The sequence below is a fragment of the Ornithorhynchus anatinus genome, chromosome X5, assembly GCF_004115215.2.
Source record: "Ornithorhynchus anatinus isolate Pmale09 chromosome X5, mOrnAna1.pri.v4, whole genome shotgun sequence".
Lineage (NCBI taxonomy): Eukaryota > Metazoa > Chordata > Mammalia > Monotremata > Ornithorhynchidae > Ornithorhynchus > Ornithorhynchus anatinus.
In genome coordinates this window covers 1536654-1549969 of record NC_041753.1, presented here as the reverse complement: position 1 = coordinate 1549969, position 13316 = coordinate 1536654, and positions in this window count along the sequence as shown.

Below are 13316 nucleotides of genomic sequence, written 5' to 3'. Positions count from 1 at the left end.
GAGTTCCCCGGGGTGGAGAGGGTAGAGGCAAGTGGGGCGGGGGCAGCGTAATAATTTCCCCCTCCCACCCCTGCCAGTATCCAGGATCGCTTCTAGGGGAGAGAGTGGGATCCTGGTCGATCCTAGGCAGGGGCGAGAGGGGACCAGGCCCTGTACGAGACAGAGACATCCGAGTGATAGGGAAAGGAATATACGGTACACGTCCACGAAGAGAGGCAGAGCCGAACGGAGACACAGTAGAGAAGGAGAATCAGAGAGACGAGGCCAAGCCTGGAGACAGAGAGGAAAGAGGGTTTCAGGGTGATCGATCGTGGGTCGGGGCGAGGAGGGAACAGACCAGATGTGAGTTTCCTCTGATCTCTCCCCCACAGCAGCACCTCCTCACCCGCCAGCGAGATGTCTCAGCAATACCAGCAGCAGACGAAGCAGCCGTGCCCCCCTCCTCCTGTCATCAAGGAGCCGTGCCCTTCTCCCCCTGTGATCAAGGATCCGTGCCACCCGAAGACTCCCGAGCCCTGCCATCCGAAGACTTCCACACCGTGCCCACACCCGTCCCAGCAGAAAGCCCCCCCGACCCAGCAGGTCCCCCAAACCAAGCAGAAGTAAGCCCGTTTGTGGCCCACCCCCCGCCCAAATGCCACCCACTGATTCTCGCAGGGCAAAAGGAGTAGAGTCAACCCATGGCGCGGCATCCCCATAGCCGGCGAGGGGGTTGGATCGGGCCGCGGGGAGAAGCTAACGAGGAGAGCCCGGATATCCCGCTACGATGACTTCACAACATCTATCTCCCACCCTAATAAACCTTTTGCCCTCACCGTGAAATTTCTCCTGTCTTTTGTGTCCATCTCCCCAACTGCGGGGCCCATCTGGGCTCGACCTCCCGGGTGGGACCTCCGGGCTGGAGGGTGGGAGGGAAGGGTCGTCGAGGGTAGGGGAACGTTGGGTCCCGAACCGCGTGATCTCCGATTCGATTCCATACCCCTTTCCGCGGTCCCAGGCTCCCCGGGTGGGCTAGAGCCCCTTTCTAGCTCATGAAGCAGCATGGCGTAGTGGATAGAGCACGGGCTTGGGTGTCAGACGGTCATGGGTTCTAATCCACTTATCTTCTGTGTGATCTTGGGCATGTCACTTCATTTCTCTCTGCCTCCGTGACCTCCTCTGTAAAATGGGGATTGAGACTGTGAGCCCCATGTGGGACAGGGACTGTGTCCAACCTGAATATCGTGTATCTAAGGATAATAATAATAATTGTGGTATTCGTTAAGCTCTTACTACGTGTCGGGCACTGTGCTAAGTGCTGGGGTGGATACAAGTCACAGTTACGGTCCCATCTGGGGCGCACAGTTTCAAGCCCTATTTTACAGATGAAGCAACTGAGACAGTTACCTCAGGGCTTAGTACAGTGCCTGGAACACTGTAAGCGCTTAACAAATACCACGATTATTATTATTATTCTTGATTCGGTATGTTCCTGTGACAAGTCCTGTGTCCTAGTCCGGTCTCTTGGCATTAGGGTGCGCCCATTACCGCACTACGAGAGCACTGCACTCCCCTCCATGGCCCCCTGGGGGCGCGCGTTCCTCTACTTTTCCCTGTAAATAGTCGATCCTATTTATTGAGCGCTTACTGTGTTGCAGAGCCCCGTACTAAGCGCGTGGGAGAGTACAACATAATAATAAACAGACACATTCCCTGCCCACAACGATCTTACTGTCTAGAGGGGGAGAGAGACGTTAATAGAATTAAATAAATGACAGACATGGACATAAATGCTATGGGACTGGGATGGGGGATGAATAAAGGGAGCAAGTCAGAACGACGCAGAAGGGAGTTGGAGAAGAGGAAAGGAGGGCATAGTCAGGGAAGGCCTCTTGGAGGAAATTTGCCTTCAATAAGGCTTTGAAGAGGTGGAGAGGAATTGTCTGTCGGATATGAGGAGGGAGGGCGTACCAGGCCAGAGGCAGGTTGTGGGCGAGAGGTGGGCGGCGCGGTGGATGACATCGAGGTAGTGAGAAGTTTAGCAGTGGAGGAGCGAAGCGTGCAGGTTGGATTGTAGTAGGAGAGTAGCGAGGTGAGGTAGGAGAGGGCAAGGTGATTGAGTGCTTCAAAGCCAGTGGTGAGGAGATTCTGTTTGATGCAGAGGTGGATTGGCAACCACTGGAATTTCTTGTAAAGTGGGGAAATGTGGCCTGAACGTCTTTGTAGAAAGATGATCCGGGCAGCAGAGTGAAGTGTGGACTGGAGTGGGGAGAGACAGGAGGCAGGGAGGTCAGCAAAGAGGCTGATAGTAATCTTCTCCATTCTCGCCGGGATGCCCTGACTCCTCTCCTTGTTCCAAAGAGATTGCAAGATGGACGAGAAGGTGTCAGGGAGAGAAATGAGGGGTCCTCAGAAAGAAGCATAAGGTGGGAAAAAATGAAGGGAGGAGGGACTGAATAGGGAAATGAAAATAGACTGCAAGCTCCCTAAGATCTGGCATAGAAACAAGTTAATCAGGTTTTTCACAGCCCCTGTCCCACATGGGGCTCACACTCTTATCCCCATTTTACAGATAAGATAGCTGAGGCACAGAGAACTGAAGTGACTTGCCCAACGTCACATAGCAAACTTGTGGTGGAGCTGGAATTGGAACTCAGGTCCTTCTGATTTCTAAGTCCGAGTGTTTATTTGCAGCTGGTTTTCTGTGAGTGCCTGTCTGACCGCAAACACCCTCGGGCTAATTTCAAGGCTGGAGCTTCTCTATGAGTCTTTTCCGTTACACTGAAAGTGCAAAAACCCTCTAGACTGTAACTCCTCAAGAGCAGGGAACTTGACTATTAACTCCGTTGTATCGCACTCTCCCAAGCGCTAGTACAGTGTTCTACATTCAGTAAGCGTTCAAATATAATTGTTTGAAAATCCACTGAGGGCAGGATAGTGGCTTTAACTCCCTTATTACCCACGATGCTAGTGTAAGAACTCTGTGCAGTTAGGGGCGGAGGAAGGACAGCTGCCTTCTCCGTGTTCTACCCCACTCCTTCCTTCACTCATCCCCCAGTCCAGTCCCACAGCATTTAGGTACATATCTGTTTATTTCCCCCTCCCATCCCCTATCTGTAGGGGTTCTTAAAGGGGCAATTCTTGGTCCCCTTCTATTCTCCATCGATACTTCTTTGGTGAACTCATTCGCTCCCACGACTTCAACTATCATCTCTACGCAGATGAAACCCCAATCTACATCTTCTCTCCTGTTCTCTCTCCCTCCCTCCAGGCTCATATCTCCTCCCGCCTTCAGGACATCTCCAACTGGATGTCCACCCGCCACCTAAAATTCAACATGTCCAAGACTGAGCTCCTTATCTTCCCTCCCAAACCCCGTCCTCTCCCTGACTTTCCCGTCACTGTGGATGGCACTGCCATCCTCCCCGTCTCGCAAGCCCGCAACCTCGGTGTCATCCTTGACTCTGCTCTCTCATTCACCCCACACATCCAATCCCTCACCAAAACCTGCCGGTCTCACCTTCACAACATCTCCAAGATCCGCCCTTTCCTCTCCATCCAAACTATCTTGCTGGTACAATCTTTCATAATATGAAAACTGGATTATTGCATCAGCCTCCTCTCTGATCCCCCATCCTCCTGGTTCTCCCCGCTTCAGTATATTCTTCACTCCGCTGCCCATATTATCTTTCTATAGAAACGCTCTGGGTATGTCACACCCTCCTCAAAAACCTCCAGTGGTTGCCTATCAACCTTCGCAAGAAGCAAAAACTCCTCACTCTTGGCTTCTAAGCTCTCCATCATCTTGCCCCCTCCTACCTTACCACCCTTTTCTCCTTCTACAGCCCACCCCATACACTCTGCTCCTCTGCCGCTAATCTCCTCACGGTGCCTCATTCTCGCCCATCACACCATCGACCCCTGGCCCAAGCCCTACCGCTGACCTGGAATGCCCTCCCTCCTCACATCCACCAAAGTAACTCTCTTCCCCCCTTCAAAGCCCTACTGAGAGCTCACCTCCTCCAGGAGGCCTTCGCAGACTGAGCCCTCCCTTTCCCTCTGCCCCTCCTCCCCTATCCATTCCCCCTACTCCCTCCTTCTGCTCTACCCCCTTCCCCTCCCCACAGCACTTGTGTATATTTGTATATATTATTTATTAATCTATTTATTTTATTCATGGTGTGTATATATCTATGATTCTATTAATCTATTTTGATGGTACTGATGCCTGACTACTTGTTTTGTTTTTGTCTCTGTCTCTCCCTTTTAGACTGTGACCCCGTTGTTGGGCAGGGATTGTCTCTGTTGTCGAATTGTACATTCCAAGCGCTTAGTACGGTGCTCTGCACACAGTAAGAGCTCAATAAATAAGACTGAATGAACTAATTAATTAATTACTGTCTGTCTCTCACTGTAAGTTCACTGTGGGCAGGGAATGTGTCTGCTTAATGACTCTGCACACAGTAAAGGTCGATAAATACGACCGAATGAATGAATTAATGGTCCTAACCTAGCGGGGCTGGGAAGGCTCGGTGGGGCTCGGTGGGGTCAGTATCTACGTTTTCCCCCTGCGGATTGTGCATCTTTCCCCTCGGCCCCAACTTCTAAGTGTCCGAGCGAATCTGATCGGACGTTCCGGTGGCTGTCATCGAATCTCCGCTTCGTGGGTCCATCTGAGGAGACCGCTGGGTCAGTGGGTCCGTCTGAGCCAGGCCGGAGTGGGGCCCGCTGTGTCCCTGGGTCTGGGAGTTGTTGGGTCTGCATGGTCCGGCTGGGGGAGGGAGAATGTGTGCTGCTCTGAACGTAGAGCTGTGGACTAGAATTTTGCTAGGAGTCTCGGCCTTCAATAATAATAATTATGGCATTTGCTAAGTGCTTATTATGTGCCAAGCACTGTTCTAAGCGCTGGGGTAGATGCAAAGTAATCAGGTTGCCCGAAGTGGGGCTCATAGTCTTAATCCCAATTTTACAGATGAGGTAACTGAGGCACAGAGAAGTTCAGTGCCTTGCCCAAGGTCACACAGCAGACAAGTGGCAGAGGCAGGATTAGAACCCAGATCCTTCAGGCCCATGCTCTATCCACTAAGCCACGTTACTTCCTCTAAGTTCTAGATGGTTCTAGACTCAAGGCCGGACCCTCTGGTTAGGGGTTCTGCCTGTTTCTGACCCGACCGTGGGTCCGGGAGCGGCCTGGAGCCTTCAGTTGTATAGAAAGGCAGAACCCCATTCCCGGCCCTGTCTGTAAAGCCTCCTGTCCATCCCCTGATCCCGGAGTTCGGACTTCCTCATCTAGTAAATGAGCGCCCCCCCGCCCCGGGGAAAGAGGGGTCCAGTGTTAGATCTAGGACGGAGTGAACAATCACTGAGTAAGATAACCTGATCTCTCCTGAAAGAGCAGGTGCGGAATAAACCGGGGCGGGGGAGAGGAGCCGGGACGGGACGCGGAGGGAGGGGCAGGCTCCCACCCCTACATCAGAAGGATAGAAAGGGAGAAAATACAAAATTTTGTTTCTCCTGAAAAGGCAACGGCATTGTCTGACGCTTCCTCCCCAAAGAGCAGACTGGGTTCCAAGGTATGACAGGTGGTCTGTTACGAAATTTACAACATTCTCTGAAGCCCCACTTTTCCTCATCTCCCATTCCCTTCTGCGTCTCCCTGACTTGCTCCCTTTGCTCTCTCCCCACCCCCACCCCCACAACATTTACGAATATATCTGTAATTTTATTTATTTGTATTAATATCCATCTCCCCCGATCTAAACTGTGAGCTCGTGTGGGCAGGGAATATCACTGTTTATTGTTGAATTGTACTTTCCCAAGCGCTAAGTTCAGCATTCCGCACACGATAAGCGCTCAATAAATATGACTGAGTGAATGAATGAATGAATGAATGAATGAATGAATGAATGGATTCTGCAGGTCGAATCATCTTTCCCGCCTACCTCTCACCCACATCTCTCCCTGCCACAAAAGCCTCCGCAGGCTCCGCGAGTCTCTCAGCATCAAAAGAAACTTAGCTTCAAGACACACTCAATAAAATGCGCTCAAAAAAACGTTACTACTGATGTAGCCTGATTCCGTTGGCCGTGAAAGGGTTGTGGCTAGGGGCCAGAGTCTTGAGGACGAATTTTTGGAGGGGGACAAGGTCCTGCCTCATTTGGCAATCTCAATCAAACCTTCGCCTTTCTCCCCCCGCGGAATAAAAGTCTACCACAGCTGCTTTCTGCTCTGAAAGAAACTTTATTCCCTAAGCAGGAATTCGTCGATACACCAGGATAGCAGCTCTGATATTGGGCGCGTTACACTCACCCGCCTCGTGAATCCTTATCCCTATAATTCCGAGATCCCCTGTCACCCAGGAGATCCAATTATCGGGGTGGGGGAAGGTTTCCGCAGAAAGGCTTAGCAAGGGGATAGTTGCAGAGAAGAGAAGGAGAGGAGGGGTCTCCCATTCACCACTTCAGAAAAATGCTGGGTTTTTCTTTCTACTTCAGAGTGGTGAGCGGGGCGACGACATTGCTACTTTCTCTTGGGTGGGCACTTCTCCTGACAGATAGGAGAAGGGACCTGGTCCGGGGGGCATTTTGGCTGGTTTGGGGGAGGCACCCAGGGCCCAGGGCAGGTCGGCGAGCCCGGAGATGGGCACTTGGGCGGGCATGGCTCTGGGCATGGTGGCGGCTGGTATGGTGGTTGGCACGGAGGAGGTTGGCACGGCGGCGGCTGGCAAGGAGGAGGTTGGCACGGCGGCGGATGGCAAGGAGGAGGTTGGCATGGCTGCTTACACTGCTGCTGGTTCTGGTACGACATCTTTCCCAGACTGAGGCAAAGCCGGAAGACTGGCTGGTGGGGAGGGGACATAAGGAGAGGAGAGGGAAGAGAAATAAATGAGGGGATGTTATCCCTACTCGGGACTGACCCCTCCCCATTATCTGTATCCCGTTCCCGACTTAGAATAGTACATTGCATTCAGTAGACGCTCAGTAAATATAGCCACCGTTAATAATAATGATAATTGTACTATTTGTTAAGCACTGACCATGCTCCAAGCGCTGGGGTAGATTCAAGATAATCAGATCGGATAAGGTCCCTGTCCCGCGTGGGACTCATAGTCCAAGGTGGAGGGAAACAGGTATTGAATTCACATTTTACAGAGAAGGAAATTGAGGCACAGAAAAGTCAAGTGATGTATCCAAGGTAACACACAGCAGAAAAGTGGCAGAGCAGGGAGTATTCATTCATTCATTCATTCATTCAATCATATTTATTGAGCGCTTACTGTGTGCAGAGCACTGTACTAGGCGTTTGGAAAGTACACCACCACAATAAAATAGAACTCAGGTCACCTGACTCCGAGATCCTTGCTCTTTCTATTAGGTTACTCTGCTTCCCACCACATCCCAAAACCACCTAGACCCCCGGGACCACTGAAAAAGTCAAATTTCAGGTCCTCCAGAGAGTCTGGTACTTAGGAAGACAGGAGTCAACACTCCAAGTCCTAACCAGAGAAGCAACGTGGCTTAGGGGATAGAACACGTGCTGGGAGTCAGAAGGACCTGAGTTTTAATCCTGGCTCTGCCACATGTCTGCCGAGAGACCTTGAGCAAATCACTGCTCTGGGCCTCAGTGGCATCATCTGTAAAATGGGGATTAAGAGTGTGAGCTCCATGTGGGACAGGGACTGTGTCCAACCTGATTAACTTGGATCTACCCAGAGCTTGTAATAGTTCTTGGCACATAGTAAGTGTTTAATGAAAACCACTGTTATTATTATTATTACTATCAATGATAATAACCAAGCTTCTATTCTTCTCAACTTCCCTCAACCTGTCTCTTCCTAGTATGTTTCAATAGGAAATGTGAAAAAGACAGGAGGATGGAATCGGGAAGAATGGGAAGATGAAAGGTGGTTACCAGTGAGGGAAGGCCTCCTGGAGGAGGTGGTTTCGTCAGAAAGGACTTGTTGGGTAGGGGCGAAGATTTGAGGGACATTGGAAGGGTCGAAAGGGAGGGATGGTGACCACGAAGGGGGGTCTGAGAGGAGGGCAAAGTAAGGGGAGGAGTAGGAGCAGAGTCGGTGGGAGTAACGGGGAGTTCCTTGGTAAGGACTCTCGATGCTCTCTCCCACCTCCAAAAGTGGGACCAAGGGAAAGAGGTTGGGGTAGACGATTTGAGCACGAGATGATAGAGAAGCAGCTTGTCCTAGGGGAAAGAGCCCGGGTTTGGGAATCAGAAGATCTGGATTCGAATTCCGGGCCAATTGCTTCACTTCTCTGTGCCTCAGTTACCTCATCTGTAAAATGGAATTTAAGACTGAGAACCACATGTGGGACAGGGTCTGCGTCCAATCCGATTATCTTATATCTACCCTAAGGCTTAGAAAAGTGCCTGGCACATAGAGAGTGCTTAACAAATATCTTAAAAAAAAATCACAGCAGATAGAGCAGAGATCGGCCCCCACCGTTTTCAACTACTCCCTTCCCGGTGGCTTATGGATTGCCGTGTCCACCTGCTCCGAAGGAGCGTTCTGGACCGAGTGACCTGATGGGGGGATTTCTGCCTCCAGGAGACTCGCAAAGTTCCCAGAGGTGGGCTTTGGACTTACCGATTCCCGGACCTTGAAGAGCAGCGAGTTGTACGTTGGGTGGTTGGGGGAGTCGGCCGTCAGAGGCCCTATATATATAGCTCGCCCCACCAGGCCCTGGGCGTAGTGGTGATGGATGGATGGATGGTTGGACCGAGGGCGACTATGCAATTCTCGATCTTTCCCAACCGGTGAAGAGTCGTCCTGCCCATTTCCGCCAGGAGCTGCCTCCACCCCGCCCTGAATCCTCGCACGGGAGGGAAGGAAGAAGGGGAGGGAGGAAAGGAGAAGAGTGACTGGCTAATGGAGCCCCCTCCCCTTTCGATAGAAGGAAAATATCTCAAGTGTTGCAATCTAGGTCTTGGACTTGAACGGGACGATGATTTGTCCTGTCTCCTCCTCTGCTCTCGGTTGCCCATCTTGGGGCTGGGAGGAGTTCACAAAGCCTTCCCAAGATTCCCAAGATTCCTCTGTCTCAGGATCGCCTTCTTGTTGTCCCCCCCTGCTCCCCATCTCCTAACCCCCGCCCACACCATTCCTTCAACGGCTCATGCCTTTCCTGCCCCTCCTCAGGGTTTTAGCTCCTTAAGATTGAAACCAAGCCCTCTTCCTCCCGAGAGCTCCCCGCAAATTGACCCTGCCTGGGTAATGTCCAGTGAAGAGTTGTTATGATTGCCTCAGTACTCACGGTGTTTACAATGAACAATAGAATTTCCAAGGAAAGTTAAGCAACAAATGATCAAGTGATCAAAATGTTGATCAAAACGTTGAACAAAGACAGTGGCAGAAACTCAAGCTTTTACTGAGCAGAAGGAGGCAGTGGTAAACCACTTCCGTATCTTTACCAAGAAAATTATATGGATATACATACCAGAATGACTTTATGGCAGAAGATAGGACCTTCTGAAAGGTTGCGTCCATGGACTCGCTATGGGTCGAAAACGACTTGACGGCATTTGAAGAAGAGTAGCTGCAAATGGGATTTGAAAGTAAACTGTGGTTTAAATATGTAGGCTTTGGTTGGTTTATTTAACTTAGACCCATAATTAAGCCCAGGTCCTTCAAAATCTGACATGGACTTAATCCATAACTCGATTTCCCAAGTAGAAAAGGTCACATCTTCTCCAAGAGGCCTTGCCTGATTAAGCCCTCTTTTCCCCAGCTCACTCTCCCTTCTGCATGATCTCTGCACTTGGATGAATGACCTCTGGACATTTTATATTCTCCCTACCCCCAACTCCACAACACTTATGTACATATCTTTAAATTATTGATTATAAATTACTTACTCATATTAATGTCTGTTTCCCCCTCTAGATTGTAAGTTCATTATAAGCAGGGAATGTGTCCGAAAATTCTGTTGTGTTGCACTTTCCCAAGCACTTAGAACAGTGCACTGTATGTAGTAAACTCTCAATAAATACTATTGATTGATTGAAAAGCAGGGTAGGAAATCATCCTAGTTAAGTGACAAGAACATGAGCCTGGGAGTCAGAAATCCTGGGTTCTAATCCCTGCTCTATGACTTGCCTGCTATGTGACCTTGGGCAAATAACATCACTTCTCTATACCTCAGAATCCTCATTTGTAAAAACGAGGATAAGATACTTGTTTTTTCTTCCCCCTTAAGCTAGTCCCATTTAGGGCAGGGACTGTACTCCATCTGCTGTACCTCAGGGCTTAGTACAGTGTTTAGCACATAGTCACTCAGTAAATCATATTTATTGAGCGCTTACTGCATACAGAGCACTGTCTTAAGCGCTTGGGAGAGTACAATACAACAATAAATGGATGCATTCCCTGCCCACAACGAGTTTACAGTTTGGTCCTTCACAAATATCATTATCATCATCATCATCATCATCATCATCATCATCATCATCATTCATTCAATTGTATTTATTGAGCACTTACTGTTTGCAACGCACTGTACTAAGCGCTCGGGAGAGTACAATATAATAACAAATAGACACATTCCTGTCCACAACAGCTCACAGTCTAGAGGGGCAGACATTACAATAAATAAATAAATAAATAAATAAATAAATAAATAAATAAATAAATAAATAAATAAATAAATAAATAATCATCATTATTTGAGCAGAGATCTCCCTGCCCCAGGGGTTGGAAGTTTTTTATGGTATCTGTTAAGTGCTTACTATGTGCCAGACACTGTACTAAGTACCGCGGTAGATTTGGGGATAGTACTAGGGGAGGGGGACGAGACAGAGGCCTGCGGGACAGGGGGACTCGGGTCCCCGGGTCACCCCACATGGGCTCGCTAATCCCTGGGCGGGTAAAAACACGTCCGGGCAAGGAAGGAGGAAGTGTGGGAACAGAGGCGGGCAGGGGACCAGGAACACGGGCGAGGTCACCCAGTGACAACGGATGAGCCCCGCGGCACCGGGGTGAAGTTGAGGGAAGAGATAGGGAGAGGGGAGACAGTGGCTAGTGAGCCCACCAGAGGGTCTCGACAGAAGCGCTTAATATAGTGCCGGGCACACAGTAAGCACTTAAATACCAGAATTACTATTATTACTAAGAGCAGGGAAGGAAGGTTGATGACAGGAGGGACGAAGGTAGGAGGGGGTGTGGTCTCTGTCCCGGAGGAGCTACCAGTCTGATTAATTATTATTATTATTATTACGGCATTTAAGTGCTTACTATATGCCAGTTATGGTATTAAGCCCTGGGGTGGATACAAGCAACTCCCAGTCCCTGTCCCATGGGTAACTCACAAACTCAATCCCCATTTTACAGATGAGGTGACTGAGGTCCAGAGAATTGCAGTGATTTGCCCAAGGTCACATAGAAGACAAGGGGCAGAGCAGTGATTAGAACCCATGGTCTTCTGAGTTCCAGGCCCGTGTTCTAGCCACTATGCCATGATCGGGGAGACAGGACACGTCCACGCTATCCTACACACTGTGCTGGGCACTGGTGGATGGGTAGAGCGGGAAGGAGGAGGAGACATTCATTCTTTCTTTCATTCAGTCAATCATATTTATTACTGTGCGTAGAGCACTGTACTAAGCTCTTGGGAAAGTACAATAAAACAATAAACAGTGACATTCCCTGCCCACAACCAGGTCACAATAATAATAGTAATAGTAATCTAGAGTGGGAGAGAAAGACATCATACCCTCCAGGGGCTCCGTACGGTATGAAAGGTTGGACGCAGGGGAATCTGGACAAAGTAGGGAAATGACTTCATGCTGCCCAACCCGAGCTCTCAGAAACGCGGTCCCGGAGCCGGATGGGCACAGATCCAGCCCGGACACGTGTGTGTCCCGACCGCGTGTGGGGCAAATCCCGATCCCTCCCTTCTGGCGCTGTTCCACCCGATTTCCATCCGGACAGCCTAGTGTTATTCTTCAAGTCTAACCACACTCCTTCCCGTTGCAGCATAAACTCACTGACCCTCGAACTGGCTCCTAGGGGAAACAGACCTAACCGGTCTTGTCCTTCTCTCCAAGACCTTCCAGAAGTGGGCAACGGGAAATACTGTCTCCCTCACCCCGAGCTGCAGCTTTCTCCTCGCCGTTCTCCCCTACACAGTCTTGGAGTCAGTCGGGAGTTCCGAGGGCACTTATCTGAAAATAATAATGTTGGTATTTGTTAAGCGCTTACTATGTGCAGAGCATTGTTCTAAGCGCTGGGGTAGATACAGGGGAATCAGAGTGTCCCACGTGAGGCTCACAGTTAATCCCCATTTTACAGATGAGGGAACTGAGGCAGAGAGAAGTTAAGTGACTTGCCCACAGTCAGACAGTTGACACGTGGCAGAGCTGGGATTCGAACCCATGACCTCTGACTCCCACGCCCAGGCTCTTTCCACCGAGCCACTCTGCCGGCCCACAGGGAGCTTTGTCCGGAGGCTTGACCCGGGGCAGGTCTCAAACATGTCTGTCTCGCCGCCGACCCCTGGCTCACTCTCTCCCTTTGACCTGGAAAGCCCGCCCTCCTCAAATCTGCCAATCACTTTTCCCCCTTCAAAGCCCTACTGAAGGTGCACCTCCTCCAAGAGGCCTTCCCAGACTAAGCCCCTTTTACCTAGATCCCCCTCCCGTCCGTGTCACCTCGACTTGTTCCCTTTGCTCTTCCCCCCACCCCTCCCTACAGCATTTATGTACATATGTATATACCTATAATTCTATTTATTTATATTGATGCCTGTTTACTTGATTTGATGTCTGTCGCCCCTCTCTAGACTGTAAGCCCGTTGTGGACAGTTGCTGAATTGTACCCTCAAAGCGCTTAGTACAGTACTCTGCGCACAGTAAGCGCTTAATAAATATGATTGAATGAATGAATGAAACATAAAAGTATAGGGACCCAAAGACGTTAGGCCGTTTGTCCAAAACACCCCAGCACGTCCAGGGCAGACCTAAAACCAGCAAGCCGAAGTTTCCAAACTCTGGGACTCGGGGCCTCTTTTGTGAACTCATTCTCCTGTCCATTCCAACGTGGGCAGTTTCAGGAATCATGGATTGTCTCACCGCCCTGTCCCTCCACCACGTCCTCGATTCTGCACCCAGCATTAAGGAGATGCCCAGGGTGGAGGAAGGGCACAAGGAATGGAAAAGTTGGGCAGTTGGTTGGGCGCATGTTGTGGGGTGCTGAAGGGGGCCGGCCGGGGGCAGTAAGAGGGAACACCATGTCCCCCAAGGACGGTCGTGGTTACCCAAGAGGGTGTCGGCTGCTTCAGGGGGCCCCGGGCCTCTGGGTTGCCACATGGAATGGATTGGGAAACTGA